This window comes from Mesocricetus auratus, unplaced genomic scaffold (genome assembly GCF_017639785.1).
Source record: "Mesocricetus auratus isolate SY011 unplaced genomic scaffold, BCM_Maur_2.0 Super-Scaffold_100006, whole genome shotgun sequence".
In the NCBI taxonomy this organism is placed as follows: domain Eukaryota; kingdom Metazoa; phylum Chordata; class Mammalia; order Rodentia; family Cricetidae; genus Mesocricetus; species Mesocricetus auratus.
Window position 1 is genome coordinate 24143668 of NW_024429190.1, and position 13934 is coordinate 24157601.

General features: G+C 39.8%; 1 pseudogene; it reads right to left on the bottom strand.

Annotated features, from left to right (window-relative positions):
• Nucleotides 1-12327: 12327 nt before the first annotated feature.
• On the bottom strand, nucleotides 12328-13111 carry LOC110340687 (annotated as a pseudogene).
• Nucleotides 13112-13934: the final 823 nt, after the last annotated feature.

Genomic DNA, 13934 nt, shown 5'->3' on the forward strand with positions numbered 1-13934 from the left:
CAAGGTATATATATATTAATATTTTGCTCAGGAAGACTTTTATTTTTCAAGTGTATTTCTACACATTCCAGAACCACTGTGCCTTTACAATTATTTCCTTTTTCATTACTAAATTCTCTAGTAGACCCCACTCTGACAGAAGGAAGAAGAGAAGAAAAGGAGTGTGGCTCACTGGAGCTCAAACCTCATTCTTCTGTTTCTTCCTACCCCATCCAAGGTCTCTTCTCACGAAGGTTTCCCAGGGCAGATGGTACATCAAGCAAGCATCCTCACACCCTTTTGTTGTTAAGGGATAGCGTGTGTGGGTCCTTACTCATATTGCAGGAAAAGCTCACCACACAGTAAACATTTCCCAGAGTCCGGTTTTTCTCCCTAAGTATTCTAAAACTTGCAAACTCAGACATAATGAATGGAGGCTTTAGATTGAACAATCACTCAACAGCATAAGCTATTTTAATGGTCCTAGCTCTTGAAACTAAACTTCTACCATCTGTTCCACCCTTTAACTGCAAATGTAAAAAGAACACCATTCCCAGTGGTGTCATAAAAAGTTAGATATAAGTGATTTAAATGCGTGTTTTGGTTCTGTATTCAGAGCAGCATGCATCTGAAGGAAGGCTTATATTGGATTTATTTTTTATGACTAAATAAAAATTCAGAGTAGGAGAACTTCTGTGTGAACAAAACAATAACTTTTTAGTTGTCATGGAATATTACAACTTGCCATTCATTCATTCTTTCTTTCTTTCTTTCTTTCTTTCTTTCTTTCTTTCTTTCTTTCTTTCTTTCTTTCTTTCATCCATTCTCTCTAGTTTTCCTCCAAATATCTCCAGGTTGTCCCAGGTACTGGTAGGATACTAGACACTTGGGTATATAAATTAACAGTGATAATTGGTAAGACCTCTGACACCCATAAAGGAAAACACACAGAACATTTCCTATAAACATACATAAAAGTCACATAAAAACCTAAACATAAATTTCATGTTTTGCTCCAGGATGCTGATGTCAGAGAGTCGAATGAAGTCGGCAGTCAGTCAGATTTGGGTGGAAAATTCACAGCTGCTTCACAGTGTTGGCTGTCTGAGACTGTTGCTTTGTTTGAATATTATTTCCATATTTGCCTTTCTTTCCCTATCTAGAACATGGGAACACTAAACACATACGACCTGAGATTGATTGTGATATATATATATATATATATATATATATATGTTTGTTTGTTTCCTAGGCAAATGTTAATCCTGTGTAATCGACAGCCAAAATTACTGTCATCCATGGATTCTAATTCCCAGAGCCACACTGTACACACTTAGATGAAGTTCATTATCATCATGGATGTGTAATATAATTGAAATTGTATGAAAATATGATAATTTCTTCTCTCAGTAACTTATTGGTTGTGCAGAGATATTTTTAATCAGGTCTCTAGTTTGGTCTGATTAAAACTGGACAGCAGAAATGCTTATCTCCATAACTGGGTGCATGCCAGTACACCAACAGGCAAGGACTGCATGAAGAGGAGATGGTGTCTTCTCAGATTTATGGAACATATCTGTGAGGGAACACTCTGAACCTTATATGGCTTGTCACCCTCTGACTTAGGACCAAAGGAGGGTCTGTATCAGTCTGTGTATCTAATCTTAGTAAAACTCCTATTTTAAGGATAAACACTGAAATAAGTTTCCTAATAGTATCCTCTTCTGTACAAAGACTGACCTTGCTTTTCACATGGGAGAACACTGAATTCTGGGAAGGGACAGGGTTCAACTTGAGTTTAATGATTTCCTAATATTTTTGTTCCCTGACAAGTATAAGGAAGCAAACATTCCCATTTTTTATTTTATCGTAATATAGGAAACTATAAATATTGCCAGTACCCATCCTCAGGAATGCTTCTCAACTGATTAGGTACATACACATATGACCATTCTGTAGAACTTTTCTTATATCTACACATTTTCTTCTCCTCCAAATATTACTTATCTGACTTTCCACTCCACATATTTACTTATTTTTGAATTTTGTACATAGGAAATCATACAATATGAATACTTTTGTGACTATTTTTGCTTAACATTTTATCTGTATTGTTAGGTATAGTGGTTGTTCATTTTGTTGTATTATATTGTTTGAGCATGCTACTGTGCCTTTATCTAATATCAGTGTTTGGATCGCATGATGATGCAGTTATTAGTACAATGGTATCATAGTGTGTGTATGTGTGCTTCTGTTGTGTTACAAAACATTTTCTGGGGAGACACAACATACGTGTCTACTCACCCCAGATAGGGATCCCATGACAAACCAAATTATAGATAAAGTATAGACAGACCAAAGTATGGATACCACCAAAGCCCAATTTGGTGAACCAATGAGTTTTACTGGGGTAAAGCTACTTACAGGAATATGGTGGTGTGGTTACAAATAGGAAGCAGAAATGATTCAAAGACAGCTGCATCATCAAAGCCCACCCCAGCATGTGTGATAGCTCACAAAGCTGGGATCCTCGAGCACACTGCATAGCCTGCAGGCAGCTCAACAGGTTGGAGAGTGACCTTTTTAGGTGCCTCAGCTGGTCTAAATCTCTTCCCTGCAGCTCAGCTGTTTTCTGCTTCCTCCAGGCAGCTGCTCTCAGAGTTTCCTTTGTAGCTTTTCTCCTCTGAGGGTCTTGGCAACTCAGCATGTCTCCGAATCTTCTTTGTAGCTGGGCTCTGCTTACCCTTGCAGGGAGGGGCCCATTGAATCTGGTTGGTTTCAGAGAGCTAGTTTTCTTTCTTTCTTTTTTTTTAGTTGTTTGCCTCTGGGCTTAAAGAGCTCCCCTGGAGGATGGAATATTTTGATCTTGGAGGAGATTGCTACACAATAGTATCTCTTTATAGATGTACATATGCTTAAATATACATTTATGAGCTTTAACCAGAAAAGTGGAACACATAGTAATCAACAGTGGTTACAATAATGACATTTCACCAATTGCATCAAGATGGGCAGAGCACAAAAAATTACCATTAACTCAATTACCCACCTGTGGATTGGCTGGGACTCTAGATTTCAGTGTAACTCAGACAGGTTTGATTTCAAGCTGGGCACTGGGTTTGGTTGTGATCCATGTCTCTCAAGGATTGCTGAACCAATAGCTCTTCAAGGCACTTATTTTTATCACAGCAAGTGACTAGAGCCACAATAGTGTGATCCACTGCAAAAGCGCATGGCAAGCCCCTCTGTTCACACTATTGCACTAACATTCTGTTGGATTGTTCAAGTCAGTTGGTCAAACTCAAGGAATAGGGAAACAACATTCTTTTTAAATATTTTTGGAAACAATATTTTTTTTACTGATGGCTAGAGGAATGGATCAGTAGTTACGATTGCTTGCTGCTCTTCCAGAAGACCCAAGTTCAGTTTCCAGCACCCATGCTGCATAGCTCACAAAGACCTGTAACTCCAGCTCTGGGGAAATACAGCACTTTCTTCCTGGCCTCTCTAGGCACATTCACACACATGGAATTCATTTACACAGACAGACATACACACTTGTTAATAAGAATGAATTGTAAAAATAGTCTTTTCAGCTACTATGACATGTTTGTTACTCTGTGATAATCCTAATATAATAAAGTGAGAAACTAAGACCAATGGTTTATTAGATCAGACATATGGTTTTCTGGCCAAATATTTAGAATGCTCTAGCTTACATGGCTAGCAGTGGTTTTGTGTGCCCAATGTTTGTCGTTTTCAGTGCCCCCTCTTCCCTTGCTTGGGATCAGACAAGAATGTCTGGCAAGGGCTATGCCTCTGATCTATACACCAACTTGAGCAAAGCACCACAGTGAACCCTAATTTGATCACCTACCTGTGGACAGGCTGTGTTGCTTTTGACGTAAGAGTGCCTTCCAACACTCTCTTGGTCCCTTTCACAGCAGTCATTCAATGCCAGGAGTTTAATTTGCATATTCCTAATGATTAATGAGGTTGAACATCTTTTAATGTATTTCATATACATACTCAGCTTTTCTAAGTTGCTCAACCAAGATGAATTTTTTGCTAATCTTCTCTTGATTGATTTGTAAGGTATGTTCTGAGCATGAGTCGCTTGGTAGTGACATCATTCCCCAATCTGACTCACCTTTTCACTCCTTGATTTGTGCCTTTGGAAGAGCATGTGTTTTAATTCAAATGTAGCCCAATGAATCAATCTTCCTCTGGATGACTGGTGATGTTTAAGCATGGTTAATAAAAACCTTTATCTACCCCTAAGTTGTAATGATATTCCCCCATATGTTCTTTCAAATGCAATATTATTCTCTTTCATGCATTTAGTTCCACAATCTGCCTGGAATTGATTTTTGTCTTCTGAGGTAGTGCTCTTGAGCCTCCTGGATGTCTAACTGGTCCAGCACCATTTACACAGAGTCTATCTTTTCTCTACTTCAATGCCAGGACATGCTCATATCAAGGGTACATTTCTATTTATTCCATTTACTTATTTGTCTTTTTGTCAGTATCACTTCATCTTGATTTCTGTAGCTTCATGATACATCTTGATATTCTAGGCCATTCATTCTTTTGATTTAGTCTCAAGATTGCCTTGGCTTTTTTAAAAAAAGTATTCATTTTATTTTTGTTTTAAAATTGTGTGTGTATGTATGTATGCATGTGTACCTATGTACAATTGCCTGTTGAGTCTAGAAGGTATTTGATCTTCTGGTGCTGGAGTTCCATACAGATGGTTATGAGCTGTCTAATGTGGTTTCTGGGAACAGAACTTGGGGCCTTTGCAAGAGCAGTATGTGCTCTTAACCACTGGACAATCTCTTGAACACTGTCTTGACTTTTTGTGACCTCATGTTTCCATTAAAAACAGCTTGAAAAATCAATTCCTCTAAAGGATATTGATTAAATCTCAATGAGTAATTTGAGGAGATTTGATCATTATAGCTTCTTTCAATGTATGAATATGATATACCTCTCCATGTTTTAGCTCATTAAAAATGCTTCACTCAATAGATTGCTGTATTGAGGTTTTATATATCTCTTGCTTATTACTAGTTATTTTGTGTTTTTTATTTTATAGTAGAGGATACCTTCAAAACTTGTATTTCAATGGTAGTTTTAATTTTACTTCACTGTTGTGAGCAGAACAAGGATGACTTAGTGGACATGCAAAAGTGAATGGGAAAAGCACATGAGGTCTCAACTCTGCACAAAGACCTATAGGCAGTTTAGGAAATGTAGGAGTGGGAGAGGTGGTTTTCCTCAGGGAAGAGCCCACCGCTTTGTTGTTCAGTGTCAAATGGTCAGTCTAGAAAACATATGTACTAGTAATGTTATATGGATCACACAGGTTACAGTTAGGAATATATGTATGTATGCATTAAGAATTGTTGAAAAAAGTGGCTATGGATTTGAAGGAAAGAGGGAAGGGGTATATGGGAGGGTTTGGAGGAAGGAAAGAGGGAAGAGAAGATAGAAATATTGTAATTATAGTATAATTTTAAAATCAAAACAAAAGTAATTTTAAAATGTATATGCATGGATGTTTGGCCTATATGTATGTCTGGGCACCATATGTTTACCTGGATGGTGCCTCTGAAGGTCAGAAGATGGCAGCTGTTCCCCTGGAATTGGAGTTATAAATAGTTGTGTACTGGCTGTAGGTTATTGCAAAGGCGTCCAGTGCTCTTAACCACTGAGCACTCCACCCAACCCAGTTTTTCTTTATAACTAGAAAGAGAATTTTTTTTCTTGTGTGTATGTTTATGTGGATGCAGATGGGTGTGGAAGTCAGAGGACAACACTGGGTATTGTTCATTAGTCTTCATCCACTTTGTTTTTAGAGACAGGGCTTCTAGACTACTCCTGTGGTAGGCTAGCTGGCCAGAGAGTCACAGGGACCCCGCTACCTTCACCTCAACAGTATTACAATCATGGTAGTTTTTTTTTTAATAACACACTAAAAAAATTCCTCAAAGTATTTATTTGTGTATTTGTATTGTGTAGGTAAGCATGTACCACAGGGCATGCAGGGCATGTGTTTTCTAATGTATTTATTGATTCCATTAACTTTCTAAGCATAAACATTTAGATTTATTGACGGTCTCAATTGTACATTTATGTAGTAGTCTATTAACTTAAATTTTATTTCACTATTTATTTCTTGACCTTTATCTCTGGTGCTTGGCATTTCTTTTTATCTGACATATTTAATTTAGACTATACATTTTCCTGTGTGCATTGTTTTATCTCAAAATCCCAATTTTGACATCTTGCATTTTTATTATCCTTAAATTTAAATTATTCCATTATTGTTCCAAGTGTAAACTCTTAGATTTATTCCATGTGTGTTAAAACCTTACATTTCCTTAGTGTTTTCCTGATAGTATATTCTATCAGCTACTCAGAGAAATATATTAAAATCTCCCACTATGGTTATGGCTTCACATATTTATCCTTAGAATGTAGTCATCTTTTCCTTTATATGTCACAAGGCTCTGTTATTTTGTATATGCAAATTTAGATTAAAATGTTTTTCTGGTATATTGACTTTTTCATTATTACTAAATATTTGTTTTTATCTCTAGTAATATTCTTTGCCTTAAAATCTACATTGCTTCATATTGGTTGCATATTTTATTTCTTCCATTCTCTTACCTTTCTACATTCTAATATTTAACCAATATTTCCTGAAAGAAGTATAGATTTTTCTCCTTAAAGGAATTGAATATATCAGTCCTTGTCTTTTAGTGAGAATAGTTAATTTGTGATTTTATGTTATTGCTCATATGTTTGGGTCAATATCTATCATTTTGCTGCTTGATTCCATTTTTCTTTTTTTTCTTCATTTTTCTTTTTTTATTATTTTAATTTTAAATAGCTTGTTTTACATGTCAATCCCAGTTCCCTCTCCCTCTCCTCCTTCCGCACCCCTCCACCATCCCCCCCCAACCTCCCACCCTATTGCCAATTCCTTCCACATAGGGGATATCTAGAGTCTGTCATTTCACTCAGGGTAGGGTCCAGGTACTCCCCTAAGAGTCCAGACTGAGAGAGCATCCCTTTTTGTGTTATGGACACACAATGTCTGTTTGTATTCCAGGGATAAACGCTGATCCACTGCTCAGGGCCCCATAGGTTGCCCAGGCCTCCTCACTGACACTCACATTCGGGGGGTCTGGGTCAGTCCCATGCTGGCCTCCCAGCTGTCAGTCTGGGGTCCAAGAGCTCTCCCCTGTTCAGATCAGCTGTCTCTGCTGGTTTTGCCAGCCCATTCTTTGCCAATTTACTCATCGCTCCTCTCTCTGTGTCACTGGGTTCCTTGGGTTCAGTTCAGTGTTTAACTGTGGGTGTTTGCCTCTGCTTCCATCAGTCACTGGATGAAGGCTCCAGCATGGTTATAGACATCAAGATCATTATCAGGAATGGGCATTCGAGGTGGTCTCTCCACTATTGCTTAGCTTGCCAATTGGTGTCATCCCTTTAGATCGCTAGAGGTCACACTGGTGCCTGATCTGTCTTCTAACCTATGATTCTCTCTTCCCCCTATTCTACCCCCCCCCACCCACTCAGCCTTCCTTTTCCCCCATGTCCTACTCTCTCTTCCTCTTCTCCCCCTCTCTTCTTCCCAGCTCCCACTCCCCCCCACCCCTCACCATGTTCCCCATCTGTTCAGAGGATCTTGCCTCATTTCTCTTCTCTTGGGTACCATGCATATCTTTTAGGTTCTTTCCTGTTTCCCAGACTCTCTGTCAGTGGAAGTGCAGATTGGCACTATCCTGATCCATGTCTAAAATCCATATATGAGTGAGGACATACCATGTTTGTCTTTTTGTGATGGGGTTACCTCACTCAGGATGGTTTCTTCCAGTGTTATCCATTTACCTGCGAATTTCAAGATTCCATTGTTTTTTTTTTCTGCTGAGTAATACTCCATTGTGTAAATGTACCACATTTTCTCTACCCACTGTTCAGCTGAGGGGAATCTAGGTTGCTTCCAGGTTCTGGCTATTACAAATAATCTGCTATAAACATAGTGCAGCAGATGCCCTTGTTGTATGAATTTGCCTCTTTTGGATATATGCCTAAGAGTGGAATTGCTGGGTCTTGTGGTAGATTGATTCCCATTTTCCTGAGGAATCTCCATACTGATTTCCAAAGTGGCTGTATGAGTTGGCACTCCCACCAGCAGTGGATGAGTGTTCCCTTCTCTCTACATCCTTTCCAGCATAAATTGTCTTTGGTGTTTTTGATTTTAGCAATTCTGACAGGAGTAAGATGGTATCTCAGAGTTGTTTTGATTTGCATTTCCTGGATGGCTAAGGATGTTGAGCACTTTCTCAAGTGCCTCTCAGCCATTTTAGATTCCTCTATTGAAAATTCTCTATTTAGTTCTGCAGCCCATTTTTTAATTGGATCCTTTGGTGTTTTGGAGATTTGCTTCTTGAATTCTTTGTAAATTTTGGAGATCAACCCTCTGTTAGATGTGGGGCTAGTGAATATTTTTTCCCATTCTGTGGGCTGCCTTTTTGTCTTGCTGACTGTGTCCTTTGCCTTACAGAAGCTTCTCAGTTTCAGGAGGTCCCATTTATTGTCTTTTAGTGAGAGTAGTTAAATAGTGATTTTATGTTATTGCTCATATGTTTGGGTCAAATCTATCATTTTACTGCTTGATTCCATTTTTCTTATACTCAACCTATCTTCTTTCTTGTTTTCTGTTACATTATTATTATTGTTGTTGCTATATTTCAGTTTTCTCTGTAGTTTTGTTAGTTTTATTTTATTTTTTTAGACGGTTCACGTTCTTTAGAAAAAACTCAGAATAGGGATCCTTGTTCAAGTAGTTTATTGGGGCATGGTCTTAGAAGTAAGTGGATCAGGACAGGATAGGTAGAAGCCAATAAAGAAACTGGGAGACCCTCTGTGATCTGAGAGGAACACAGAGTACAAAAGGAGTTCATTCTAAGAGACACCTGACCTTTCCCCTCTTCTGAGATACTGTTCAAGCTCAGCCTTGTGGCTAGGGAGAGAAACCACATTCCTGTGTTTTCTTGATTTGCAATGAAGATGAATATATTCTCACATTTACTGGCTATTTGTGTTCCCTCCTCCATAAAATGCCTATTGATAAATTATGCCCATTTCCAGTGCATTATTGATTTCTTCTGTTTCTTTATATAGTCCTGGATATTAATTCTTTGTCAGTATATATGGGAAATGTTTTTCATTCTCATCTTTTTATTCTCACTTTTGTTCTGCTTTTAAACAAATAGGAATTCTAATTTCTGTGTATTAATGCTCCCCATTTTAGATAAGTCATGCCTTACCAAGCACATATTAAGTAAAAAATATTAAAAGTACATTTGATACTCAGACTTATTCATTATAAAGTGCAAAAAAAAAAAGAAAAAAGTTAAGTAAAACTCAACTTTTGCTGGGATTAAATCCAGAAAAGCAAACTCACACATTAAGAATTCTCTGTAGGTGGACTAATTAGTTTCTTTCGTTAGAGTTTGGGGATTTTATGTCATGTTTAAGAATTTGTCAGTACTAGTCAGGCAGTGGTGGTGCGTGCCTTAGATCCACCACTCAGGAGGCAGAGGCAGGTGGATCTCTGTGAGTTTGAGGGCAGCCTGATCTACAGAGCTAGTTCCAAAACACATTCCAAAGCTACACAGAGAAAACCTGTCTCAAAAAAGAAAAAGCATTTGTCAGTGGAGGGTGCATGTCTTTAACCCAGCACTTGGAAGAAGAGGCAGGTAGATCTCTATGAGTTTGAAGACAGCCTGGTCTATAGAACAAGTTCCAGAACAGCCAGGACTACACAGAGAAACCCTATTTCAAAATAAAAAAAAAGAAGAGAAAAGAAAAAATAATTTGTCAAAGTTATAAGGCATTCTTTTAATATTTTAACAAGATTTTATAGTTATTATTTGACTTAAAAGTCTTAAGCTGTGATGGATTTATGAGTGATGTGAGGTTGGGCTCTAAATTTATTTGGCAATCTTGGTTACACTGGTAGTCTTAATGTTGTATGTAAGATATATATTCACAGGGTTTGGGGATCAGAACATGAATGTTTCAGGGTGAGAGGAATTATTCTACCTGCTACAGTGTACTCGTTGGCTTCAAAGGTTCCCATCTAACTCAGGAAAAATATCCCACCTCCACAGAGTAAGCTCTCCCTCCCTCCCTCCCTCCCTTCCTCCCTCCCTCCCTCCCTCCCTCCCTTCCTCCCTCCATCCCTCTCTCCCTCCCTCTCCCTCCCCCCCCCTCTCACACACACACAAATGTTATTTACTTAAAAGTTTTCAATTCTGTCATCTAAATCAGGCATGAATGAAGTGCTTGTACTCCTCTTTCTGGAACCTGTGAAAATTGATGGAAGCTTTGTGGGTTCATAGGGGCCCCAGACACTGAACAGGCCACCAGGGAGCCTGCATAGGGTAGGGGGTTAGCGGGTGGGGGGATGGGCTTGTGGTCCAGGGTTATAGTCCAATATGGCAGGGAAGTCACAGCATGAGGCAGCTGGTCACAGTGTGCCTACATTGCAAAAGAAAAGGGCTGTAAAGGCATGCATGCTGTGGGGTGGAGGCGATGGGAGGGCTCTGCCCATTCTGAGAAATCTTGGGACATAAAATACTTAGGAGAGGCGACTACCACCAATTCCCACTCTCAGCTTTACACCTTTCCCTGGTGACTCAGCATATTACTGAGACAGATGGTTCTGGACCACTTAGCAATAGACTTGGAAAAGAAGAGCAAAGAAACTTAAACAAAGACTTTGCTGAGTGTCCAGTGATAGGTTGCTGGGAAGGAGCTGCTGATGCTTGTGCTCCTATGTAAATTTGGATCCCGCCTGAGAAGTGTTTTTTTCCTGCTTTTTACTTCCTTAAATAAGTAAATCCTTCCTGTTGATATTCCGTAGGCTGCTTTCCGCTTATGGAGTCCATTGCAATGACTAATATCTGCCTTGCAACCATTGGACCATTCTGGGGTCCAATCTATAGATAAGTAGCTCCAGGTTCCCCAGCAAGCATGTATGATGTCATTTCACTTTTTAAACTTGGCAGTTGGCTTTTCTGACAAACAAGGGTGTGTGTGTGTGTGTGTGTGTGTGTGTGTGTGTGTGTGTGTGTATGTGTGTGTGTACCCGAGCACGCACATACTCATGTGTGCATGCATGTGTGTGTGTTCAGAAGATTGTTGTCTTTTTCACAGGCCAACAAACATGTGGCAGGGACATTCTTACTAAACATTAAGAATTAGTATTTCTTTTATTTGAGATTATAATTACATTATTCCTCCTTCCTTTCCTGTACCTAATTCTTTCATGTACCCCTCCTTGTTTTCATTCAAATTCAAGGACGATTTTTATCATTAATCGTTGTTACATGTATGTGTTTGAATGTATGTATGTAATTTATGTATTCATAAATACATAAATAAAAACGGCTCAGCCTGTGCAATGTAGACCAGGCTGGTCTCAAACTCAGAGGTCCACCCGCCTCTGTCTTCTGAGTGGTGAAATTAAGGGCATGTACTCTATGTGTACCACATATTCTTCAAAGTAATCTCTATAGTGATTTTCAGTATCTTCTCTTAAATTTGTTTTTTGATTTATTTGATTTATTTTATGTGTATGAGTGTTTGCCTATATGTATGTGTGCCATGTGTGTGTAGTGCCTGCAGAGGCCAAAAGAGTATTCTGGATTCCCAGGAACTAGAGTTGTGAATGGTTGTGAGCCATCATATGACTGTTGGGAACTGAACCTTTGCAAGAGCAATAACCAATCTTACGTGCAGAGCCATCTTGCTAGCCTTCCGTCCCAGTATCTTCTTTAATTCCACCATCAAACAACTTCTTAGTCACATGGACCCCAGGCTTTACTCTCTATATATGGTATGTTTTGGCTTCAATATCCCTTGAATTCCTGGCAACATCAACCTCAGTCATGGAAAGTAAAGGTAAACAAATCAAATCCTCCCAATCTCTTGCTTGCAGGACTCCTCATAACCACAACCCATGAACTTTCCCAGTTGCTTGTAGCCACCTCTCCAGCTTTCCTCTGTGCTTTCAAAGTGTAAACATACTAAATGGTTTACAGGGCTGCTGCTCCCTTTTGCCCCTTTCTTCTCACTGGAAGAATTCTCAAGTTTTCTCCACTGTGGACTCAGCTGCTCCAATGTCTTGCTTTCAAACTAGATGAGAAAAATCTCCATGGAGAAACACAAACTGTATGCTGCCTGGTGTTGTAGTGAGAATTGTCCGTGCTCAAACCTCCACCTCTGGGAGCATCTGGACATTAACCAGATGTGCATCCCATGTGCCTATGTTCTTTGTGTTGCTAGATTAGCCATCCCACCATGCTGCAAAGGTATTTCTGCTTGAACGGTGGGTGTGGTTGCTGGCCCTGTCCCTTGGACCATCAGAAGGACGCCGGCAGAATCTAGTGCCAAGATCTTGTATTCAGTGACAGAGCCAGGGTCTTCCGTCTTCATAACAGTGAAGACCGGAGGGGGGGACGTAGATAGAGAGATAGGGGTCATCATGTTGGGGTAAACAGCCTTGCTGGGGCTAGGTGTGTAGCTGAGCATTTCACATAGGGCTGGCACATCAATGAATTTGGGTGTCAGGCCAGAACGCACAGCATTGTCTGAACATGCCATGCATTCCACACAGTCTTGCGGGGAGATCCATTTCACCAACAGGTTAACCTGTTCTACCACCACCTTCTTCTCGCTCTTCATCAGGTGAGAGAAACAGTTCCTCAGAACAGAGGCCACAGACCCAGCATCCCCACTCATGCTCTGCTTCAACCATGCTGTGGCATCATCCTCTCCAGTCAGGGACTGGAGCCCAGGCACCTCTTGCTAGGGTGTGCCTGGTTAGACAGGACTGTTTCCACTGAGAGCACTTTGAAGAGGAAGGGCAGCTTGCCATTAAAGGTGTCTTTGACCTTTGGGCCTAAGCAGTTCTGGTTGGCAGCAATCTACTGCCCTAAGGTCTTCTGGGAAATATAGTTGTCAAGGATCCTGGCGTCTTCCTGGGAGTGTGTCCTCATCCACAGTTCTGCATAAATTCTGAGATTTGGGCCAATGAGTCACTGCTAACCAGCAGGCAGCCCAGTTACCCCAAGACATACTGCTGCACCACACAGGAAAGTGGGAATGTTCTCTGACTTTGATGAATACTTTCTTACTGGGTCCTCATAAGCTTAAACCTTTCTGTTCATGAAAAGAGAAGAGGGGAGAAAGAGGAGAGAGGGAGAGAGAGAGGGAACCATTATGTTTGGGGTAAGAACTCTAGTTTGTGCATGTTGGAGGGGACATAATTCCATTATTAACAGGAGCATTCATTGTACTCCTCTCAGGTGAGCTGGTTTATTGGGAGGTCTAAATGATAAGCCTGATAGTGCCTCATGATGGGAATGCTGATTGTCTTAAGCCATTCTGAATCACCATGAAACTCAGGATGCAGGTAAATGTTAGATAAAAGGCTACATAAATGAAATACATTATTAAATAAGCAAATGTGGTGGACTAACCAGTACAACAAATCTTTTTGATAAGGCTTACATTTTGCTGACTGTATGCTACATGTTTTTCTAGAACCATCAGTACATCAAAAGTATCACAACTTCCCTCACTAAAGCAGAACTCGAAATAGGTATGCTTGTTTGAGTGATTTATGGCAGAAATGTTCACAGGGGAGTGAAATAAAGGAAGTAGGGCAGGAGTAGGAAAAAGTTATGCAAGAAAATGGCTTCACATGAGTCTAACTTCACCCTACAGGGAGTTCTGAAGTACAAATAACAGACTTAGTTCTTCCTTCAGTTTGTTCCAAGGAATGATAGACTTTTGAATTATGTCTCTTAGCCACTGGCTAAGGGTAGAGTCCCATGGGTCTGTAACTGTACTTGTTTATTTATAGGACA